The sequence below is a fragment of the Rhinopithecus roxellana genome, chromosome 9, assembly GCF_007565055.1.
Source record: "Rhinopithecus roxellana isolate Shanxi Qingling chromosome 9, ASM756505v1, whole genome shotgun sequence".
NCBI classification, from domain to species: Eukaryota; Metazoa; Chordata; class Mammalia; order Primates; family Cercopithecidae; genus Rhinopithecus; species Rhinopithecus roxellana.
Genome location: NC_044557.1, coordinates 75,909,170 through 75,933,339, shown reverse-complemented (window position 1 = coordinate 75,933,339; position 24,170 = coordinate 75,909,170).

Below are 24,170 nucleotides of genomic sequence, written 5' to 3'. Positions count from 1 at the left end.
AACAAAAAGTATAACATTATACTGTGGAAGAGAGTTATGTATAAATTCAATTACATTGGTACAGTATGTCCTTTTATAACTGACATTTTGTACCATCAAGATTTTGCTTCCTCATTATCTAATGCTGACCTGGAGAATATTATGTCTTGAGACAGTGGGGAATATTAAAGCATTCTGGAATACGGCTATGAGTTTTAGCAGTTAGAATTCTCTCTCAGACATTATCATGTTTAGTTCTTCACTAGTTATATGTTTTACCCTTTTTTCTCTAGCATTTCTCCTTTTTAAGATGTCCTTGATGTTTATTCTAACCTGATTCATAACTGCAAAAGGAGACACACACAATTCTATATCAGCACGTGATACCTCTTGATATAGTTTGGCTCTGTGTCCCTATCCAAATCTCATATCTAGTTGTAATTTCCAGTGTTGGAGGAGGGACCTGGTGGGAGGTGATTGGATCATGGGGGTGAATTTGTCCCTTGCTGTTCTCATGATAGTGAGTGAGTTCTCACAATATCTGGTTGTTTAAAAGTGTGTAGCACTTCCCCCTTTGCTTGCTCTCTCTCTCCTGCCACCATGTGATGACATGCTTGCATCCCCTTCACCCTTCTACCATTATTGTAAGTTTCTTGAGGCCTCCTAGCCATGCTTTCAGTAAAGTCTGTGGAACCGTGAGTTTATTAAGCCTCTTTTCTTCATAAATTACCCAGTCTCAGATAGTTCTTTATAACAGTGTGAGAATGAACTAATACACCTCTGAAACACAGTATGTATATTCCTTACACAGAGATTTTTTCTTTCTTCCCCTTGCTATGCACAAATGTGATATACAAGGTAAACATTGCTATATACCAACAGAAACATTTTTTCTATATGTAGTATTAATTCATACTAATATATGTTATGGAGGAAATTAGTATGATGTTTTACACATACTGGCTCTTACAGTATATAATACATTAGGCTAAAAAGTATGAAGATACCAATTCTTATCCTGGACACTTAAAATGCTGGGTTTAAGGCATAATCCCTGAAAGAATAGAAGAGCAGGAGTAACTTGTTCTCAGGCAAGGAAGATATAATCTCTGTATAATCATAGAGTAGAGTTGGCACATGGAGATAAGTAAAGCAAGAGAGTATATCCCTAAGAAAGATGCTTCCAATTGCCCACCACCGTATTATGTTTGTGCTAAATTCCAGGAAGAAGAACAAAAATCTCAGTTAATTTGGTGTGGTAAAATGATTCATATCCTCCCCAAAGATTCCCGCATCTTAATCCCTAGTGCCTGTGAATATGTTATTTTACATAGTAAAAGAAGCTTTGTAGATGTAATTAAATTGCAGATATTGAGGTAGTGAGATTATCCTAGGCTCTCTGTGGAGGCCTAATTTAATCACAAGAATCCTTGTAAGAGAGAGGCAGGAGAACAGCTATGGTAGGAGATGTGACAATAGAAGCAAGAAGTTGGAGTTGAAGGAATGGGCCATGAGCCAGGCAATGATTCTCCCCTGAAGACTTTAGAAGGAACTGAACCCCTTTAACAGTTTGATTTTAGATTTCTCACCTCCAGAACTGTAAGAGAATAATTTTTGTTTTAATCTAATAAATTAGTTAGAATTTGTTATAGCAGCAATAGGAAGTAATTCATTTGACAAATACAAGCTGTACCCTCACTCCAAGTAGAACCTGATTAGAAGACAGGATCTTAGAATCTCCCAAGACCTGACTTGGGTGACAAAAGTATAGCAGAGAGCTGTAATTATAGAAACATAATGTTCTGAAATTGTGTTTTTGCTAGCTGGCTAATACGAGAAATGGGTGCTAATAAGAGAAATGAAGATTATTAACAAAGAAGGAATGTTGCGTTATTTACCAGAGTTCCATTCCTACTAAACTGACTTATTCTTTGCCTTGGTTAGTTTCAGTTTGAATTTAGAGAATATGAATTCTTCCACTTTGCCTGAAAAAGCACATTGTCACTTTTCTGTCACACTTAAAAAAGATAAATATATTGAACCATTGAAACAAAATCAGGCTTTCCTAACGGTGAAAGAAAGTTTTATCTCTCATCAGTGGACTAGGGTAACTTAGTGCATTTTGTTAAACAAGACACTTGAGTTTGCCGTTCAATTACCAATTAAAAAGAGAATCCCCATGAGTTCCCTTAAAGTCTTGTTAGGATTAAATCTTCAATGGCTATTTGTATTTGCTCCTTACTGTGTTATGGAAAACATAAGATTGCCCGCTATCGTGAAGTGGCAATTTGTAGACTGACTTAAACAAAACAGCTATAAGTGAGAAACAGTCCTCTTAAATTCAGGACTAGAAGTCAATCAATATACATAAACATTATTATAATTGTTAGTCATCTTTAATTTATTGTAGCTTCTATAAACTTTGTATAAAATAATACCTGAGATATTTGTTTGAATTTTTAATGCCCTTTTCATTCCTCTCAATAAAAAGATAGATATCCAATCATCAGATACGTACACCTGTCAATATTTTTCCTATTTTGAGATTTAATTTCCATTTTCTTATAAAATATTTAAGCTCCTATTAAATAAAGTTGAGCCATATAAATGAGGCTGGATATTTTTAGAAAAGCAGAAGTGGGGAGAGGAGATATGGCAAGTCCAGCACAACAATACTTTATTTAGGTGTCCTCACACACAATGACATTGATTGACCCTATTTTGTATATAATTTATTCCCCATATATACAAACATCTATAGTCTATTTTCTATAGAAAAGTGGAAATGATCCTTTCAAAACATAAAATAATAAACTCTCCAATGCTTTTCCAGTTACTACAGTCCTAGACTAACTGCTCCTTGCCTAACAATCTACCTCATCTTGTAGTAATTAATTAATTTCTAAACTGTAGCCACTCTGACATTTTATTTGCTAATTTTAAAATCATGGCTACATTACTGGTTTTTCCATATTCAGAATATTAAACTCTTGTTCTATATACCAACCTTTAAATATGTTTGTTTAAAATAGTAGTTAATTAATTTTAGATAAACATTATGTGCAATTGAATACATTCTTTCTACATTGGAAGAAGAGTTTTGGAGTATTTCAAGTATGCAATTATTTTGTATTTATTGCAATTAAGTTCTAGCTTTTCATTTTATTTCACTTAAAATGTTATTCTACCCATATCTTAGAATTTCACATTATTCTTGTAGTGAGGGTAGTACCTGTATTATCTTAATAACATAATCAGATTCCTATGGAAAGGTATTTAAAAATGAGTATTTTTTAAATGCAGGAATGCATTCCTATCATTTGTTTAATAACACAGGCTAGTAACTGACCGAAGAAGAGGCATTTCTTAAGAAATGAAAACTTTCTGCAGATTTTAGACATAATTATTTTGTCCATATTCATAGTTAATATTCCAGAAAGCATACTAATGGGATTGTGTCTTGTTTGGATAGCTCTGTGCTAAGAAACTTGAAGTAAATTTTTAATTTATGGCTTAAAAATAAAAGAAGTAAATTTTTGGAATAAACATTTGTCCTCAGATATTTTAATAATTTTATTTGAATTTCAGATTGTGAACGTACATTAGAAAAAGAAGATACAGCCAAACTGTTATTTTACTATTTCTTGCTAAATAAATAAGTTTGTAGGGATATTAATATGCTTCAGTCTTTCACTTGAAGCTTTCTTAAGCTGCACAGTCTATAGCAAAATATTTTTGAAAGGTAATATAAAATAGTTTAAACTATAGAAAGTTTTTGAAGCTTTTTACAAAAAAAAAAAAAAAATTAGAGACAGGATCTTGCTATGTTGTCCAAGCTGCTGTCAAACCCTGACCTCAAATGATCCTCTTATTTCAGCTTCCTGAGTAGTGAAAACTACAGGTACATACCACCACACCATTTTAAAAGCTTTAAAAGTCATAGTTACATGTTGGAGACCATTGTAAGCAGCATCAATATAAATAAATAAATGATAATCCTTCAATCCTTCAATTTTAATGAAATTTCTATTCACATGCCACAATTCACATCAAAATAGATTCACAATTAGGAGTCAAACTTGTTTTACTGTTCTTTCAAAATATATTTGTATGGTCACTTTGACTGACGTTTGGTTAGCACTTAGACAACTCTAAATATTATCCATGCAACTTATCTTCTAAAGTAGTTGTTCACTTTAACCAGGTAGTACATGAGACAAAAGAAAAGTATAAGTGGTAGACCAGTTTTTCAATGTTTTTCATTAGTGCTTCTTTTCTTGTCTTTATCTAAATTATAAGATTATTGTACAGGAAATGTTATTTGAACCAATACTTTGAAAACAGTAAATAATAATGAAGTCAGGAACAATCTGTTTCAGCTGATTGTATTTGTTCTGTGCCACATATTTAAAGTAATAACCACAACCACTTCTTGTAATGGAATAGATGCTATTAGGAAGGAGAGATGACAAAATAAAAATAAAGTATGTAAATTTCTGAAAACACATTAAATCATCAGGAAATAAATATATATCACTTCCAAATGTAAAAATCAGTACCTACATGAGTAATATGATAGACTATTTCTCAAATCATTCTTTTTTTTTTTTTTTTTTTTTTTTTTTTTTTTTTTTTTTTTTTTTTGAGAAGGAGTCTCACTCTGTCACCCAGGCTGGAGTGCAGTGGCCAGATCTCAGCTCACTGCAAACTCCGCCTCCCGGGTTTACGCCATTCTCCTGCCTCAGCCTCCCGAGTAGCTGGGACTACAGGCGCCCGCCACCTCGCCCGGCTAGTTTTTTGTATTTTTTAGTAGAGACGGGGTTTCACCGTGTTAGCCAGGATGGTCTCGATCTCCTGACCTCGTGATCCGCCCGCCTCGGCCTCCCAAAGTGCTGGGATTACAGGCTTGAGCCACCGCGCCCGGCCTCAAATCATTCTTAAAAATCAGTAGTAAAATAATCGTTATCTCCATACTTAATGTAATATTTGTTCTATCATGTATAGTTTAGTAAAAATGATTGTGAGCTATATAACTTAATTGTAAAATAGCAATAGCCCTGGGCACAAATAAAAAAGCAAAATCTATGTCCAATGTTACAATAGATTCCAGATGGTCTTAAGACAGAAAAATGTTAGCTGAATGAACGATAATAACTGTAAGAAGAAGCTGGATTCTAATGTCAGATTTAAATTTCTTGTGGAAGTGCTATCTTCCCTGTGGTTTTCTACTTGAAAGTCACAATTAGTTTATTATTACTTAACAGCAGGAAGTCTTCTGAAGTTCAACTTTATGAAGGTCTGAAACTCTATTTAATTATCCTCCAGGACCTAGGACTATTTTATAAAACTTTGGGTTTTAATATTTTTATCTTTATTCAATTTTACAAATTAAACTATATATTAAGTGCACTAAACAAGTTCACAATTTAAGCAAGTCTTCAAAGGATCCTTAGGGAAAAGGTGTAGTTTCCTGCTTCAATGTAAATGGTTCTATGGCAAATCTCAGGAAATCAATATGTATTAGTTATATTTGCCTCTTATAAAAACATCTTTACATGAGGTAGTCTTTAAAATGGCACACAATCCATAATCAGAGTTTGAATTCCAAATGTTAATGTACTTCTTGTTTCTACACCTGAAATAAAATGTAATTAATTGGTTTTAACTGAGGTCAAAATATTGCATATGAATCACTTTATCTCTATTTTGGGAGCAATTTCTATTAGAACTCAGGCAGTATACTCCTGTGTGATGGCTAGTATTATTATGCATCAGGAATTTAATCAAACTCTAATCTATGTGTTGTTGTGAAGGTGTTTTGCAGACATGGGTAACTTTTACAATTAGTGACCTCAAGTAAAACTTACCCTCCATAATGTGGGTGGACCTCATCAAATCAATTGAAGACCTTAAGAACAAAAATTGAGGTTTCCTGGACAAGAATTCCTGCCTGAGCTTTTAGTCACTGTCTGGTGCTGCAAATTTTAAACCCAAGGTGGAAAATCACCCCTGTCTGAGTTTCCAGCTTGCCAGTTCAGTCTGCCTTACAGATTTTGGACTTGGCATTCCTTACAACTATGTGAGCCAATTCTTTAAAATAAAACTCTCTTCTAATTCTAGCTAGCTAGCTAGATACATACATACATAGACAGATCAGTTGTTGATTGATCAATAGATATATAGTTACATACATCTACAGATAGATAGATAAAGATAAATATATAAATAGAGATACAGATATATCCCATTAGTTCTGTGTCTCTGAGCAACACTAATGTATTCTGAAAACTAAGTCTGTCCCCCATTTCTGTAATTTTATAATTTCAAGAGTGTCATATAAATGGGATTATGCAGTTTGTAACCTTTAAGTTGTGTTTTGTGTTTTGTTTTGTTTACTCAGCATAATTCCCTGGAAATTCATCCAGATGTTGCTTCTTTTCATTGCAGAGGAGTATTCCATGGCATAGATGTACCATAGTTTGTTGATCCATTAACCGATTTAGACACATCAGAATTGTTTCTGGTTTGAGGCAATTATGAATAAAGCAGCTGTGGAAATTACATGTATTTATGTGAATAGAAGTTATCATTTATTTGAGATAAATCCCCAGGAGTTTAATTCCTTGCTATTGTGAGTTACATGTTTAGTTAAATGAGAAATTGACTATCTGTTTTTCAGAATAGCTTTCCCATTTCACATGCCCATGATCAATACAAAGTTATCTACTTTCCCTGTTGATATCATTAATTTTTCATGTTGTCATGATTTTTTTTAAATTTTACTTTAGCCATTCTGATAGGTTTGTGGACTATCACATTGTGATTTTAATTTGCATTTCTTCCAGTGGCTAATGATATTGATCATCTTTTTAGGTCATTGTCATTTTCACATTTTCTCAAAATGAAATAGATTAATTCCATCAATTTTACTTTTTCAAAATGATTTGAGCTAATCTAATTCCTTTTCTTTCTATATAAATGTTAGAATAATCTTGCTTAGTCAAAGTATCTGGCCAAGATTTTTATAGTAATTACAAGAAACTTGTATATGAATTTGGAAAGAACTGACATATTTATGATGTTGAGTCTTCCACTCTATGAACATATATTTTATTTAACTTCTTTTATCAGATTTTTTTTTAATTTCAGCCTACAAATCCTGCATATGTTTTGTTAGGCTTAACATAGCTCTTTTTTTGAATGACAGTGATTGGTATTCTATTTTCAGTTTCGGGGTCCATATGTTCCTTGCTAATATATAGAAATTGATATTTTCGTAGGTTGATCTGACCCTGAGGCCTTGTTGAACATATTTATTTTAGGATTTTAAAAATAAATTCTTTAAAATTTTCTACACAGAAATTAATTTCAAATGTTAGTATATTGTTTTATTTCTTTCTTTCCATTTTGTATTTTATTTGCCTCTTTTTCCTTGTTTCACTCCAGCACTATGTGGAATAAAAATGGTAAGAATAGATGTCCTTGTCTTGTTTCTGTTCTTAGAGGAAAAACATTCAGTCTTTCACTGTTAAGTATAATGTTAGCTACAGGACTTTTCCTACATGCTCTTAATCACGTTGAAGTTTTGCTCCTTTCTAACTTGCTTATGATTTTACCATGAATGGGTGTTGAATATAGTTGGATGTTTTTTCTTAATCAATTGAAATGACCATATGATGTTGAAGCAGGATATTTCCTTGACCCATTCATGAGACTCGCGACAGGGGTGCCTTGTTGGCTTAACCTGCTGCTCTCAACTCCTCAAGGGAGTGAGTTTGTGAACAAATGAGGCAGGAACTGGCGTGCATGAGCAGCTGGAACCGACTGGTTGCTTTGGTGCCGACCGGATCAAACTCCACACACTGAGACCAGCTGCATTCTAACCCTCGCAGGAGGGAGCATGAAGGTGAGTGGGTTCAGGAGCCAGAGCAAGTGCTTTTGGACATCAGCAGAAGCAAACTCCATGTGGGCCCTGCCTGCAGCAGCATCTAGGTGGGGGTACCTGCAACCCATGAAGCCCCAGACGGCATGTTACAGTGCTCTTTTAGCTCTGCCATCTGTGGACAGTTTAAGTGTTAACAGCTCAGTGGGCCCTCCACCCCTTTGCGTGAGGCAGCTGCCCTCCACCAGCGAGGGCAAAGGGCCAGTGTGATAGACTTTTGTATCTACACTTGTGGCTCCTGAACTCTTGTCTGGCATCCAGGAAAAATGAGGTCACCTAAACTAATTGAAGGGTAGTAAATGTGGAAGATGCTATTGCCACTGAAAGTGGCTCTCAGTGAGATTGCAGCTCAAACTTGGATGGACCGAGCAGCTGTGTGGAGACTCACAAAGTGAATTTTAGCTCCAGAATGACTTGACTGCAGGAATAAATCAGGAATCTCAAGAGGATCCACAGACCCTCTGAAGGAAGTGGACTGCTCCTGCAGAACCTGGGAGACACCCCAAATACTGTGAATGCCCCAACTGGAGAAGAGGAAAAGGGAGATCCTCTGCCCCTGAACACACACTCCTGTAGGGGAAACTGAAGGTCTAGTTTGCAGGAGAAGATTAAGACCATACCCAGAGCTGAGTCAACTTACAGAACTGAGTGAAATACTGGGGTAGAGGAAGCAGTGAGAATGGCACTGGGAGCTTGCTGAGTCCCCAAGCAGGCCACTCCTGCCTGGCATCACAGGGATCCTTCGGGAGGGTGGCCAGAGGTGAAGTGAAAATGCCACATGGAGAAGGAAGTCTCCAGTTGAACTTTGTAACAATTTGAACTGGTCGAGAAGCCTCCTGGCCAGTACTTGGGGGAAGGCAGGAATCTGGCATGCAGACTCCACAGATGGAAGAAAAACTAAAGCCCTTTTTTTTGGAGCTGGGAGGTAGCCTGTGGCAAGTTCTCAGCCTGCCTTGCCCACTGCCTGGAAACAGAGTTGGTGCTGTCAGGGAGGGCACAGTGGGAGTGAGACCAGCCCTTTGGATTGCCTGGGAGCTGGATGAGGCCTTTGACTGTCAGTTTTCCCCCACCTCCCTGACAACCCACCTGACTCAGCAGAAGCAGCCATAATCCTCCTAAGCACACAACTCCATTGACTTGGGAACCTCACCCCATCCCTCACAGCAGCCACAGCAAGACCTGCCCAAGGAGAGTCTGAGCTCAGACACACCTAACTCTGCCCCCACCTGATGATCTTTTCCTACCCACCCTAGTAGCTGAAGACAAAGGTCATATACTCTTGGGAGTTCTAGGATCCTGCACACTGCTGGTTCCTCTCCATACTACCACAGTTGATGCTCTCTGGAAATTGCCACTTCCCAGCAGGAAGTCAACCAGCACAAAAATAAAGCATTAAACTACCAAGGCTAAGAACCATCACAGAGTCCATTTCACCCCCCTGCCACCTCCAACAGAACAGGTGCTGGTATCCATGACTGAGAGAACCACAGACAGCTCACATCACAGGACTCTGTGCAGACAACCCCCATTACTGGCCTGGAGCTTGGTAGACTTGCTGGGTGACTACACCCAGAAAAGAAATAACAACCACTACAACTCGACTCTCAGCCATAGCCATAGGAAAAAAGGGAGAGTACTATATCAAGGGAACACCCATGGGACAAAATAATCTTTAGGCCTAGACATTCCCTCTGACAGATCCTACTCAAATGAGAAAAAAACAGAAAACCAACTCTGGTAATATGACAAAACAAGGCTCTTTACAACACCCAGAAAGTCAAAACCCCGAAAGACTTCTCCAGAAAGCTCCTAGAACTGACAGAAGAATTCAGCAAAATTTCTGGATATTATTTTAATCTACACAAATTAGTAGCTCTTCCATACACCAACAGCAACCAAGCAGAGAATTAAATCAAGAACTAAACTCCTTTACAATAGCTGCAAAACAAACAAACAAACAAACAAAAAACAAAACCTTAGGAATAAATACCAAAATACCAAGGAGGTGAAAGACCTCTGCAAGGAAAACCATAAAACACTGCTGAAAGAAATCATACATGACACAAACAAATGCAAACACATCCCATGCTTACGGATGGGTAGAACCAATATTGTGAAAATGACTATACTGCCAAAAGCAATCTATAAATTCAATGCAATCTCCATCAAAACACCACCATTATTCTTCCCTGAATTAGGAAAAACAATTCTAAAATTAATATGAAACAGAAATAAAGAAAAAACAAAAAGCCTTCATAGCCAAAGCAAGACTAAGCAAAAAGAACAAATCTGGAGATATCACACTATCTGATTTCAAACTGCATTATAAGGCCATAGTCACCAAAACATCATAGTACTGGTATAAAAATAGGCACATAGACCAATGGAGCAGAATAGAGAACCCAGAAATAAACTCAAATATTTACAGCCAACTGATCTTTGACAAAGCAAACAAAAACAAAAAGCAGGAGGGAAAGGACACCTTTTCCAACAAATGGTGATTAGATAATTGGCCAGCCTCATGCAGAAGAATGAACCTGGATCCTCATCTCTCACCTTATACAAAAATCAACTCAAGATGGATTAAGGACTTAAATCTAAGACCTGAAACGATAAAAACTCTAGAAGGTAACACTGGAAAAACACCTATAGACACTGGCTTAAGCAAGGATTTCATGACCAAGAACCCAAAAGCAAATGCAATAGAAACCAAGATAAATAGCTGAGATGTTATTAAGCTAAAAAGCTTTGCATGGCAAAAGGAACAGTCAGCAGAGTAAACAGACAACCCACAGAGTGGGAGAAAATCTCTACAGTCTACACATCTGACAAAGGACTAATATCCAGAATCTACAGCGAACTCAAATTAACAAGAAGAAAAACAAACAATCCTATCAAAAAGTGGGCTAAGGACATTCATTCGTAGATAATTCTCAAAAGAAGATACACAAGTGGCCAACAAACATATGAAAAAATGCTCAACATCACTAATGATCAGGGAAATGCAGATCAAAACTACTATGCGATACCACCTTACTCCTGCAAGAATGACCATAATCAAAAAATCAGAAAATAGTAGATACTGGCCTGGATGCGGTGACGAGGGAACACTTCTACACCGCTGGTGGGAATGTAAACTAGTACAGCCACTAGGGAAAACAGTGTGGAGATTCCTTAAAGAACTAAAAGTAGAACTACTATTTGATCTATCAATCCCACTACTGGATATCTACCCAGAGGAAAAAAAAATCATTATGGAAAAGATATTTGCACATGTATGTTTACAGCAGCACAATTCGCAATTGCAAAATCATGGAAAAAACACAAATGCCCATTAATCAACAAAAGAGTAAAGAAACTGTGGTGTGTGTGATAGCAAAGACTTGGAACCAACCCAAATGTCCATCAATGACAGACTGGATTAAGAAAATGTGGCACATATACACCATGGAATACTGTGCAGTCATAAAAATGGATGAGTTCATCTCCTTTGTAGGGACATGGATAAGGCTGGAAACCATCATTCTCAGCAAACTATCGCAAGGACAAAAAAACCAAGCACTGCATGTTTTCACTCATAGGTGGGAATTGAACAATGAGAACACTTGGACACAGGAAGGGGAACATCACACACCAGGGCCTGTCGTGGGGTGGGAGGAAGGGGGAGGGATAGCGTTAGGAGATACACCTAATGTAAATGACGAGTTAATGGGTGCAGCACACCAACATGGCACATGTATACATACGTAACAAACCTGCACATTGTGCACATGTACCTTAGAACTTAAAGTAAAATAAAATTAAAAAAAGAGAAAGAAACTGGGGTATGTGTGTGTATATATATATATATATATATATATATATATATATATATATATATATATATATTTTTTTTTTTTTTTTTTAAAGAAAATGGATCTCAGAAAGAAGGGAAGCTGTAAAGGGGATGGGGTGGGTAGGTAATTTTCCCTGAAGTCTGGCCATCTCCAGTTGGATTCTTCTGTGAAGTTACACCATCGATTTGTCCCTTTGAAGTCAAGACACTTCTCCCTGACATCCAGCTGTAGTCCCCAATGTCCAGCTATTTCTTCTCTCTGCCAACAGAGTCTGGGGTTTTCATTGGCACAGAATGGGGTGGGGGTGGGGTGAGCCATAGGGAGTTTAAGACAAGGCAACATTCGAGCAGGAAAACAGGGATAGAAGTCTCACTTTGGACTGTGGTTTCAGTCTTTTTGGCTTTGGGGCATGTGGTTTTCATTGGGGACCCACCCTTTTCTGCCTAGAATTTCTTGGCCTCCTGTTCCTATCAATGTTTCTTCTTTAATTCCTTAATATGATTGATTAAATTAATTAAATTTCGAATGTTGAAACAGTCTGGCATACCTGAAATAAACTCCACTTGGTATGCTGTATAATTCTTTATATACATTGCTGGTATCTATTTGCCAATATTTTGTTAAAGATATTTCTGTCCATTCATCTGTCGTTTTCCTTTTTGCAGTGTATTTGTCAGTCCTTTGTATTAGAGTAATACTAGTTTTATAAAAAATAAAATAAAATAAAACACATGCCCTTCTCTTCCATCTGGTGCATATCTGGTGTTCATTCTTCCTAAGTTTTTTGGTAGAATTCTTCAGTAAAAGCCTCTGAGTCTGGAGATATCTTTTGGGGTCATAAAGAAAAGATGCAAGAAATAATAAATAATTGGTAAATATAATCGATTACTTTATACTTTCAAGATCTTTGAAAAATATTTGTCAGCTAAAAGCAAAAATTACCGCATTGTATGATGGAGTTTTCAATGTATGAGAATATAATATACAAAGTATAACATCAAAGGAGAATATAAAAGGACACTTACAGGGTGGTAAGGTTTCTACATGCCAGTTGAAGCAGTAAAATGTTGATTCAAACTAGAATATAAACACTTCTGTTTGTATATTTTAATCTCGAGAACTAAAACTGAAAACAATACAGTATGTGGAGTCAAAACATAGTACATAAATTAAAATAGAATGTTGTTTGTTAAACTAGCCAAAGACTAGTCAGGAAAGTAGAAATAGATGAATAACAGAGGCAGAGGAGACAAAACAAATAAAATGAACATTACCAAAGTATCCAAAATTGCATGCATTTTAAGTCATCTAAACATGCAGGTTAAAAGACAGGGAATATCAGAATATATAAAACATGAACAAACTTATCTGATGTCCTAAAGATCACCTTGGGCATACGAACATTGTCATTATATTTATCTTGATTTTTAAAATAAAAATTTCATGTAATTAAGCCATATTATTGTATACCTTTCCCTGTGGGCGTTGTTTTTAAAAGTGCAGAGATTATTCTTAATAAGAAATTTGCATGCCAAAAGCATAAAACATTTTCTAATTAATAAATAAAATATGTAAAGAAGGAACAGAGGAAGAAAAGAATAAAATGAGGAGAGAGACAAAAATAAGAAAAGATTAAAAGAAAAAAGGTAGAAAAGAAGGAGAGAAAAAGAAGAAATATTAAACCATTGTTTTAAAAATTGTTTTAAAAATTGTTTTTGGATTACTTGTACACAGGCGCATTTATTTTAACTAATAAAAATTTGTTGACTGGGCACAGTGGCTCACACCTGTAATCCCAGCACTTTGGGAGTCTGAAGCAGCCGGATCACCTGAGGTCAGAAGTTCAAGACCCGCCTGACTAACATGGTGAAACCCTATCTCTACTAAAAATACAAAAATTAGCCGGGCATATACCATAGGCACCTGTAATCCCAGCTACTCGGGAGGCTGAGGCAGGAGAATCTCTTGAACCTGGGAGGCAGAAATTGCAGTGAGCTGAGATTGAACCATTGCACTCCACTCTGGGCGACAGAACTAGACTTCATCTCAAAAAATAAATAAAATAAATAAAAATTGTTTCAACTTTCTGCTAATGATATCACTATTTTTATATATATATATAAAAAGTTTTATGTCTTAGTTTAGTAAAAAAAAAAAAAAACTACAGAAAATGCACTTTTTTCCTTATTGAGAAAGAAAATTGACAATCATAAATGCAGCTTCCTCTGTGTAACTCCTTTTTGTAATTATTTTAGAACAGTTCTGCTAAAAATTAACTTTTTAAAAATTTATCTAATAATTTTTATATCTTCATTTCTGGTGAATACTTTCACTGGATATGGAAGTACGCATTGACTGTTCTTTCTTATAGCATTCTAAAACAGTTTTGTTGCCTTCTTCTGGCCTTCCTTGTTTCTGACAGGAAATCTTCTGTTATCTGAATCACTCACTGTTCCCTATAAGTAATGTGTAATAATTCTGTGGCTGCTTTCAAGATTTTGCATTGTCTCTACTTTTTTAGTAGTCTGATTATGTTGTATATGTGTGGTATTTCTTTGATTTTGTTTTATGTAGGATTCACTGACCCAATGGTTCCTTTTTATTTTTTTTTTCTTTTGGAGACAGGGCTCAATTCTATTACTCAGGCTGGAGTGCAGTGGCCAGACCATGGCTCACAGTAGCCTTGACCTCTGGGGCTCAGACGATCCACGTCAGCCTCCTTCTCTAGTAGCTGGGACTAAAAGCATACACCATTATGGCTAATTTTTGTATTTTTTTGTAGAGACAAGGTTTCACCGTGTTCCCCGGTCTGGTCTTGAACTCCTAAGCTCAGGCAATCCACCCACCTTAGCCTCCTCGAGTGTTGGGATCACATGCGTGAACTACAGCGTCCAGCTGTTTCTTTTATGTGTTAGTACAGTACTTAAAATATTTGGTGTGTTGTTTAGGATGAGATCCACGAATATGCACCTCATGGCTAAATTCAAAAGTTACTAAAACAAAAAAACAAACAAACAAAAAAAACCTAATAAACTAAACAAATGGATTTATTTTCTAAGCTCTCCCTTTCAGTGATCTCTAAGATAATTTCCTATTTCTTGCTGCCCCCTTTTCAAATATATGGCCAGAAAGGTGGGTCTTTAGTTATTCCACTCTGTGAAAATAGATGACCTTGCTCTATTCTGGGGCCAGGAGCATGAGAACTAGAGGAAAAAGATGATGAACTCACTACCAGCTGTTGTTACTTAAAATTTTGGTCTCCTTCCCCAACTTACTTAGGACTATTTGCTTATCATTTCTAATATTTTCTTCATGTGGTCTATCCAGAATTGTATAGCTATATTCAGGACTATCTGAACAGAGCTATATTCAGGCTATTTACTCTGGAATAGAAACTGTTGAAAATATAATTCAAGAAACTCAATTAAGCAAGAAATTATTCCTTCTAAAAAAGAAGTTGGAAATGCTTTCAAGCTACAGCTTGAAAAGAACAATAGTAACAGTATTTAGAAAACATGGTACTCTCCATGATTATCCTTTCAGAAAGGATCACTCATTCTTTAATATTAAATATGCATTATGCTGGTAATATATGAACGAACAAAATACCTGAGACGTAATACCTAATAACCTAGAAAAAAATTCTAGCAAAATATATTTTATGAAAAAAATGAATAAAATAAAATGAAATGCAAATAAATTATTTTTTTAGGATACCTTAAGATATTCTAAGGAAGGAGTCTAGAATATTCTTGTTTTGTTAAAGGACAAATAATCACAATAATTTAAACAATGTTGTTAAAATACCAAATTAATCTGTAGATCATTATTTTAGCTGTGTGGAATATGCAGTGGAAAAAGCAAGTGTGTGTAAAGGAAATATAAGAGATGTTGCTTGCATATATTTTGCAAATACTTGATGGATAGTTAGTTCTCCATAACTGTTAGTTATTTTTACTATTTCCAGGCAGCATAATGGATTTTACTTAAGCATTTACATGAGTAGAATTTTCTCTGAAGTAATGTTTGTAAAAGCTAATTATTTGTCTTTAATAAAATTGTCTTTAAAGACATTTCCAAACCTATGTGTTTTGCAACACTGAAGCTGTGGGACAAAAATTGGTTTTAAATCAATTAAACAATTCCTATGGTTAAACATGTTTCTAGGTTGGTTTAGACAAAGTTAAACTGTTATTTAAAAGCTGGACCACTATGGGATTTTATATGCTAATGTTTAATATAAATCTTCAAAAAGTACTATTTGGGTATCTTATGGAGAATTTTTTTTTTCTCTCAACTGTTAGAATCGGGGTATATGCGCACGTTTGTTACATAGGTATACTGTGTGGTGCTGAGGTTTAGAGTACAAATAAATGTGTCATCCAGTAGTAAAAATAATCCCCAACATAGGTAGTTTCTTTTCCCTCCTCCCCGCTTCCCGTCTCTTGTATTCCCCGGTGTCTATTGTTCCTTTTTTTCGAGACCAGTTTCCGCTCTTGTTGCCTAGGCTGGAACGCAATGGCGCAATCTCTGCTCACTGCCACTTCTGTCTCCTGGGTTCAAGCGATTCTCCTGTCTCAGCCTCCCGAGTAGCTGGGATTGCAGGCGCCCGCCACCACGCCCAGCTAATATATATATATATATATATATATATATATATTTTTTTTTTTTTTTTTTTTTTTTTTTTTTTTTTTTTTTAGTGGAGACGGGGTTTCACTATGTTGGCCAGGCTGTTCTCTTAACTCCTGATCTCAGGTGATCTGGCTGCCTCAGCCTCCCAAAGTGCTGGAATTACAGGCATGAGCCACAGCACCCAGCCTATTGTTCCCGTTTTTATGACCATATGTACTCTCAATGTTTAGCTCCCACTTATAAGTGAATGTGTGGTATTTGGTTTTCTGTTTCTTTTTTTTTTTTTTTGAGACGGAGTCTCGCTCTGCCACCCAAGCTAGAGTGAAGTGGCGCAATCTCGTTCACTGGAAGCTCCGCCTCCCGGGTTCCCTGGAGTAGCAGGGACTACAGACGCCCGCCACCACGCCCAACTAATTTCTTTTGTATTTTTAGTAGAGGCGGGGTTTCATAGTGTTCACCAGGATGGTCTCGATCTCCTGACCTCGTGATCCGCCGCCTCGGCCTCCCAAAGTTTTGGGATTACAGGCTGAGCCACCGCGCCCGGCGGGTTTTCTATTTCTACATGAGTTCACTTAGCATAATGGTTTCCAGCTGCATCCGTGTTACTGCAAAGCACATGAGTTCATTCTTTTTATGTCTGCCTAGTATTCTGTGGTGCATATATGTACCACATTTATTTATCCAGTCCATCATTGATGGACAGCTGCATTGATTTTATGGAGTATTTTAAAAATTGCTTTGACCGTTAACTTCTACTACCTCTGACTTGTTATAAGATGATCATTCTGAAAAAAACCTGTACATGGGGAAGTGTTGCTTCAGAATTTTCAGTGTTTGCATTTAGCCAGCATTGTACATCTTGGTTTGATCTTACAGGGTAAAAGTAAGCTATCTAGAATATTGGATTTTGATATGAGGTTTATTTGATCTTTATTCAGTTTGGAGGTGATTTTATCACTGTTATCTAGGAGACTTTTTTCTTCAAATAGCTAAATCAACCACAAAACATTTGTTGTTATAATGGTGCACCAGAACACTTCATAAAATGTAAACAACTAACTTCCTTGGCTTTAAAAAGCATTCACTAAGACTTCTGTAATTCTTTAAATTTGTTTGACTGCTAAGAAACATTATGCAATATTTCTTTCTTTTACAACTGATTCTTTAGGAAATATACTTTTGTATTCATCATGGAATCCATACTGATTCATATTCTAAATAGAGAGATAATTATTAATGTCAATTAAAATCAAGTATTAGACTAATTCAGTTACTTTTTAAAATTTTTATTCAACTGCATTAGCTATCATAGAACTTTCTAGTTTAAATAAAGTGGAATAATTAATTAACCCTTTCATAGAAACATAACACTCTGAAACCAGGATGTTTTCTTTCCTCCAGTCTCAAGCAGGAAAAAAGTACTAAAGCAGGTGCAAATGAATTTAGGTATGCAACTGAAGATATCTGTGTGTTCAGTTCTTAATTTTAAATAGTTTCAACAATGACTGGTAATCTTTCTAATGAACTTTTTATTTAGAAAGTAGATTTATTTGTTTTATATACCTTACATAAATATAGGCTAAATTTAGCAGTAAAACACAGTAAATATCAAGCTCAATTATTCGTCTAACTTTGCAAAATAATATTAAAAATGTTAAAAACAAAATGTAAAACTTTTCATAGCAAAATAAAATGATAAAATACATTTTAGTCATATATATAAATAACTAAAATGTAAATTAGAAAGTGATAATTGAGCCAGGTGCAGTGGCTTACGCCTGTAGTCCCAGCACTTTGGAATGCAGATGGGGGCAGATTTCCTCTAGACCAGGAATTTGAGACCAGCCTGGGCAACCTAGTAAAATTCCATCTCTACAAAAAATACAAAATTTGTCCCTTTGTGGTGACACACACCTTTAGTCCCAGCTACTCAGAAAACTGAAGTAGGAAGATCCCTTGTGCCCAGGAGGCAAAGGTTGCAGTGAGCAGAGATTGTGCCACTGCACTCCAGCCCGGGCACAGAGTGAGACCCTTTCTCAAAAAAAAAAAAAAGGTAATAATTATGACAAATGATTTTTAATAAAGTATAAGATAGTTCAAAGGGTGGGTAAATTGTTGTTGGCTCAGAAGATCACATAAAGCACTGTGAAGAAAATTATATGTAAGTAGTTAACAATTCAAAAAAGAAAAAATTTAAAAATGATTTAGCCTTTTAATTTTTCTCACCACCTGCTTTCCTCTCTACTTACCTAACTATAGAGCTTCTGAACAGCAAAAGAAATCATCAACAAAGTAAACAGACAACCTACAAAATGGGAGAAAATATTCACAAACTATCCATCCACAAAGGTCTAATATCCAGAATCTATAATGAATTTAAACAAATCAACAAGCAAACAACATACAACTTCATTAAAAAGTGAGCAAAAGACATGAACAAAATGTCTCAGGAGAAGCCATATAAGCAGCCAAAATACATTAAAAAGTGCTAATCATCACTAATCATCAGAAAAATGCAAGTCAAAACCAAAATGAGATACCATCTCACACCAGTCAGAATAGCTATTACGAACAAGTCAAAAATAGCAGATACTGGCTAGGCTGTGAAGAAAAGGGAACACTTATATACTGTTGGTGAGAATGTAAATTAATTCAGCCACTGTGGAAAGCAATTTGAAGTTTCTCAAAGAGCTTAACACAGAGTTAACATTCGACCAAGCAAACCCATTATTGGATATATACCCAAAGGAATATAGATCATTATATCAAAAACACACATGCTTGTATGTACATTGCCATGTTATTTACAATAGCAAAGACATAGAATCAACCTACATTCCCATTGACTAGATAAAGAAAATGTGGTACATATACACCATGGAATACCATGCAGCCATAAAAAATAATAGAATCATGTTCTTTGCTGCAATGTGGATGAAGCTGGAGGACGTAATTCTAAGTGAACTAATGAAGGAAAAGAAAACTAAGTACCACGTTTCTTCCTTATAAGTGGGAGCTAAACATTGAGCATGCATGGACATAAACATGGGAATAACCAACATTGAACACTACTAGAGAGGGAGGGAGAAATGAAGTGTGGGTTTCAAAGTTATCTACAGGGTACTATGCTCATTACCTGGGTCCAATAAACCCATGTAACAATCCTATGTATGTACCTCGTGTATCTGAAATAAAATCTGAAATTAAAAGTATAGAGAGAACTCTACTCTCTATATTTTCTAAATACATAGTACAAGAGAGTGATATGTTTGTTATACTCTTAGGTTCAAATTATATTGTTAAAAATCTATAATCACAAACCAAGAGCTAAAGTTTTAGACTCAGATTTGCCTTTATCACTACTACGTAGAGGACAGACTTCTTTCAGGTACATTGTTTTTAAGGGTAAATTATATATTTCTGCAGATAGCATCTATCTTTTGAACTGAGGATTTCAGTCCTTAAGTAGTCTAGAATATACTGTAAGCTCAGATCCATAATATAAAAATAAAATAGTTCGGCCGGGCGCGGTGGCTCAAGCCGGTAATCCCAGCACTTTGGGAGGCCGAGACGGGCGGATCACGAGGTCAGGAGATCGAGACCATCCTGGCTAATACGGTGAAACCCCGTCTCTACTAAAAAAATACAAAAAACTAGCCGGGCGAGGTGGCGGGCGCCTGTAGTCCCAGCTACTCCGGAGGCTGAGGCAGGAGAATGGCGTGAACCCGGGAGGCGGAGCTTGCAGTGAGCTGAGATCCGGCCACTGCACTCCAGCCTGGGCGGCAGAGCGAGACTCCGTCTCAGAAAAATAAAATAAAATAAAATAAAATAAATAAATAAATAAATAAATAAATAAATAAATAAATAAATAAATAAAATAGTTCAACAATAATATCTCTCACTAAATGACACCAATCCTGAAAACTAAACTTAGGCATAATTTTGATTGAAGAATGGTTCGGTTCTTTTTTATATAGAAAGAATATCTGCTTTAGTAAAGTGAACATTTTTCAAAAAGTACAAGTAGTGTATTAAAGAAAGAAAAGTACAACATAACTCAGCCACTAGACCAACGAATACACACTTAATGATTTGCAGAGCTAGATAGTAAAAAGTTTATTTCCTACATGTCTAATTAACAAATTTATACTATGTTAAATACCAAATCTTAAACAATTGGATATTCATCAACTCTTTCCTACATATGAGATTATCAGATAGGAACTAAGGTAAAATGTTAACTTTCTACTGTATGTCAAATATCTACTAAAAAAGGTAATAGTTTAAGACTGTTGAAGAATCATAACACTATAGCATAGATTTTTGTTTTTAATCTCATGAAAGTGAAGTATTTGGTCAGTTAAAATATTATAATTACTTTATATTAATTAAAATATGCATATGTAATAATTTTTATAAACTATAATTTATTTTAGTAATTCTAATGAATATATTGCATTATTTATTGGATATTTATGTTATTTCTTTGTGTTAAAGATTGGTATGGTAATCTTAAGATTAACGGGACATGAATACTTTATGATTTAATATTTATTGGTTTTTAAAATAATATGTCCACATTTAAAAATTTATTTTATATTTTGTCCTGCATATGTTATTTTCATTTACATAAGCTATTCATAGAGGTAAATTTGTTAAGACAGAAAACAAAACTTTCCTCAAAATAATAGTTTGGAAAAACTAAAGAAGGAAGTTTGAGAGACTGAATTCCTCAGGAGTAATAAATCTGTCTGACTCAATAAGCAAAAAAGAAAAGCAAGTGGTTGCTGGGGATATACTGAGCTCAGTATTATTCCAAGTAAGAAAAAAGTTTTGGTTTTAAACCATGTGAGTGCGAATTTGAGTGGTTACTAAGGGATTGATGAACAACTCTTATTCTATTATGCATTACGACATATGATGGAAATGCCTACCGTAAATTTATAACTCTAGAGAAAATTCATAATTTAAAAAATTGATGGCACTAACAATTTCTTTTCTTTTTTTAGTTTAGGAGATAAATTTACTTTATGGCTACAGGTATACTAAAAGGACTGCTGGAATAGCAATTACAATTCTATACATTTATCTGAGGCTAGTGTTTATGTATATGTGTGTGTCCATGTGGGTACAAGATGTGTATATGTGAACTGTACATAGGTATGCACTGATATATACATAGATTATAGTTTGTGTGTTCAACTTACTCTTTATAGGGCAATTTGTTAGATACTATAGGTATAAAAATTATAATTTTAATTTCACAGATGAAGCGTATTTACCTCCTAGAAGAAAGCATAATTTTGTAAACTTTATGATTGATATGATGAATATAGGACTGAAGATTCAGAGCCCATGAAAGCTTTCTGTCAGGTTAAAAAAAAAATTTTAAATAAGATGGCCTCGAGACTTTAGCTTGCTTTGTATACATTGTTCAACTTTATGGCAAATTCCTTCCTTATATATAGTTTATCTTCTTGAAATGAAATATACAGGGATCCCAGACAGTTTATTATTATGAAGGAAAAACTGACTTCAGTGTTATTTCCCTGATTTTATAAATGAACGAGTGGATGACAGATGGTTAAATATTTTGGTACTTGCAGCTAAAAATAAAATAAAACCCAACCGAAAAAGGACTTTTGTTATCATATACCTACAATTATAGTGGTAGCATAGTCTCTATGATTGTTTGATGTAATAGATCAACAATGTTATCCAGGACCTGGGTTCATGCTTTCTCTCTATTTTGCTATCTTTAGTTATGGATTCATATCAATATGGCTACAGCATTTTCAGAAATCATACCATGCTTGACACTACCTAGGGGAAGAACAGATAATGTCTCTTTCTTTGACTCTCTCTCACATCTTATTGGCCAGAACTTGATTATCTGCCCATCTCTGAACCAATTACTGTCATGACAAATAAGTATCCTTGGACAATGGAACATTATTGAAATTGGGTTAGAACTTCCCCTGAGGCACAAAGCTAAAGAGGGGAAGGCGAGATCACTAAACAAATCTGTTTCTATTATAAGTGGAAAAGAGGAGAATGGATACTTGGTAGACAAACCACCGTGTCAATTACTAAAAGATACTTGAGGGACAATGTACAGTGAATTAAAGTGATACAATTGCTAATGGGTTGAGTAATTACACATTTTAAGGAAACCCCAATAATGTGAAGAGATAACTGCCAACATCTGTTGAATATGTATAGCCTGGAAATAAGTCAGCACATGAAAATCATAAATGAGTACTATATTTGAGAAAGAACATCAGATGGCTAAAAGTCTGAGGTCGTGTTGTACAGATGTTATGAAAAGTAGTGGGTAGCAAATTAATTGTTCTTTGTTATCACCGTGTGAAATGATACTTGACGTATTATTTCAGTTAGCACAAACTCCAAGGGTAAATATTATATCACAGTAATTTTAGTGTATTACTGACTCTTGAAAGTAGAATCTGTATTACAAACAAATAAAATGATAATAAAATATGTGGTCCAAGTAATGTGAAACTTCTGGAAGGAGAAATAAATCTGGAAGAAGGAAAAAAATCAACCATAGATACATGGTTTATTTTTCTGAAAAATAAATTACTAACATAATTTTCAAACTCTTTACTCACTCTCACTTGTATTCCTTTCTTATGCATGTAATTCATATTTACTATGGATTCAGAATAGTGGATCCAGTGAGTCAACTCTTCTTGCTTTATTTTCTATCGAGTGTCCTCTAAAAATGGCATTTAATGTCTTTTATGAAGATTTAAGGATTTATACAAATCTTCCTTTATATGCATAGATTTCTGGGTGGTTTTAATGTTTCCTTGGGGTGGCTGTTTTGAGTTTCTGTGCACATTACAGTTCAGTCATGGTGAGATAATCATCACAGTAGACTCCTCTGATGTCTTATCAGCTGCTACTATTAGATAGCAGAGCATAATATGTCTGTTGATGTCCAGCTGTTCTTGGTTATAGCTGGAACCAAAGCAATTAAGCAAAGCTTTTTTGTAAAATAATGAATTTTCTCCATTAATTGTTTCTCTGAATAGCCTTAGTCTAGTAACTTTCAAACTATACACTCCTCCTCACCCCAGATTCTCATTTTTTCTTGTTGAAATGTTTTTCTCATTGAAATGTAATTCCCATATGAAATAACCATTCTCTAGCTTCCTCTGCATTTGTTTAAAAAACCATCAACATTGCTTTTTAAACCACATGATAAAATATACGCAAAACATGCAGTTTATCTTAAGATTTGATATCGATATAGTATTTTTCTCTGCTGACACAAGAATTGTCAGTTTTATAAATTTCTCCCCATCATCATTGCAAACAAGGTTCCAGAGATACATATTTTCAGAAAGCAGGAAGAGAAAAATCATATATGACTTTATTGTAAATTCAGAATTTAATCCCAAACACTAATGTCAAATTCTGTTATGCTGTATTGTGCCATATAGTAAAATGTATCTTCCCACATAAAGTAAGCCTGAATATAAAGGGAAAAAGTGAGATATCAGGACGATACTCTCTATCTCCTAATCCTCAAACGTGAGTTTAGAGGTTTGATTGGGACCCAAAGTCATACTTATGAGATCCAATAAAGGGAAAGAAAAATCCAGACATTTGGGGGAACAGAAGAGGTGAGGTAAGCCTGAGTGCTGACACTTAAGTGAGATCAGACAGAAGGAGATGGAAAGAGATTCCTTAGTCCTTTCCCATAAAAGTAAACAGTTAGATCATTTATTATTATTACTTTTTTTCCTGGGGAT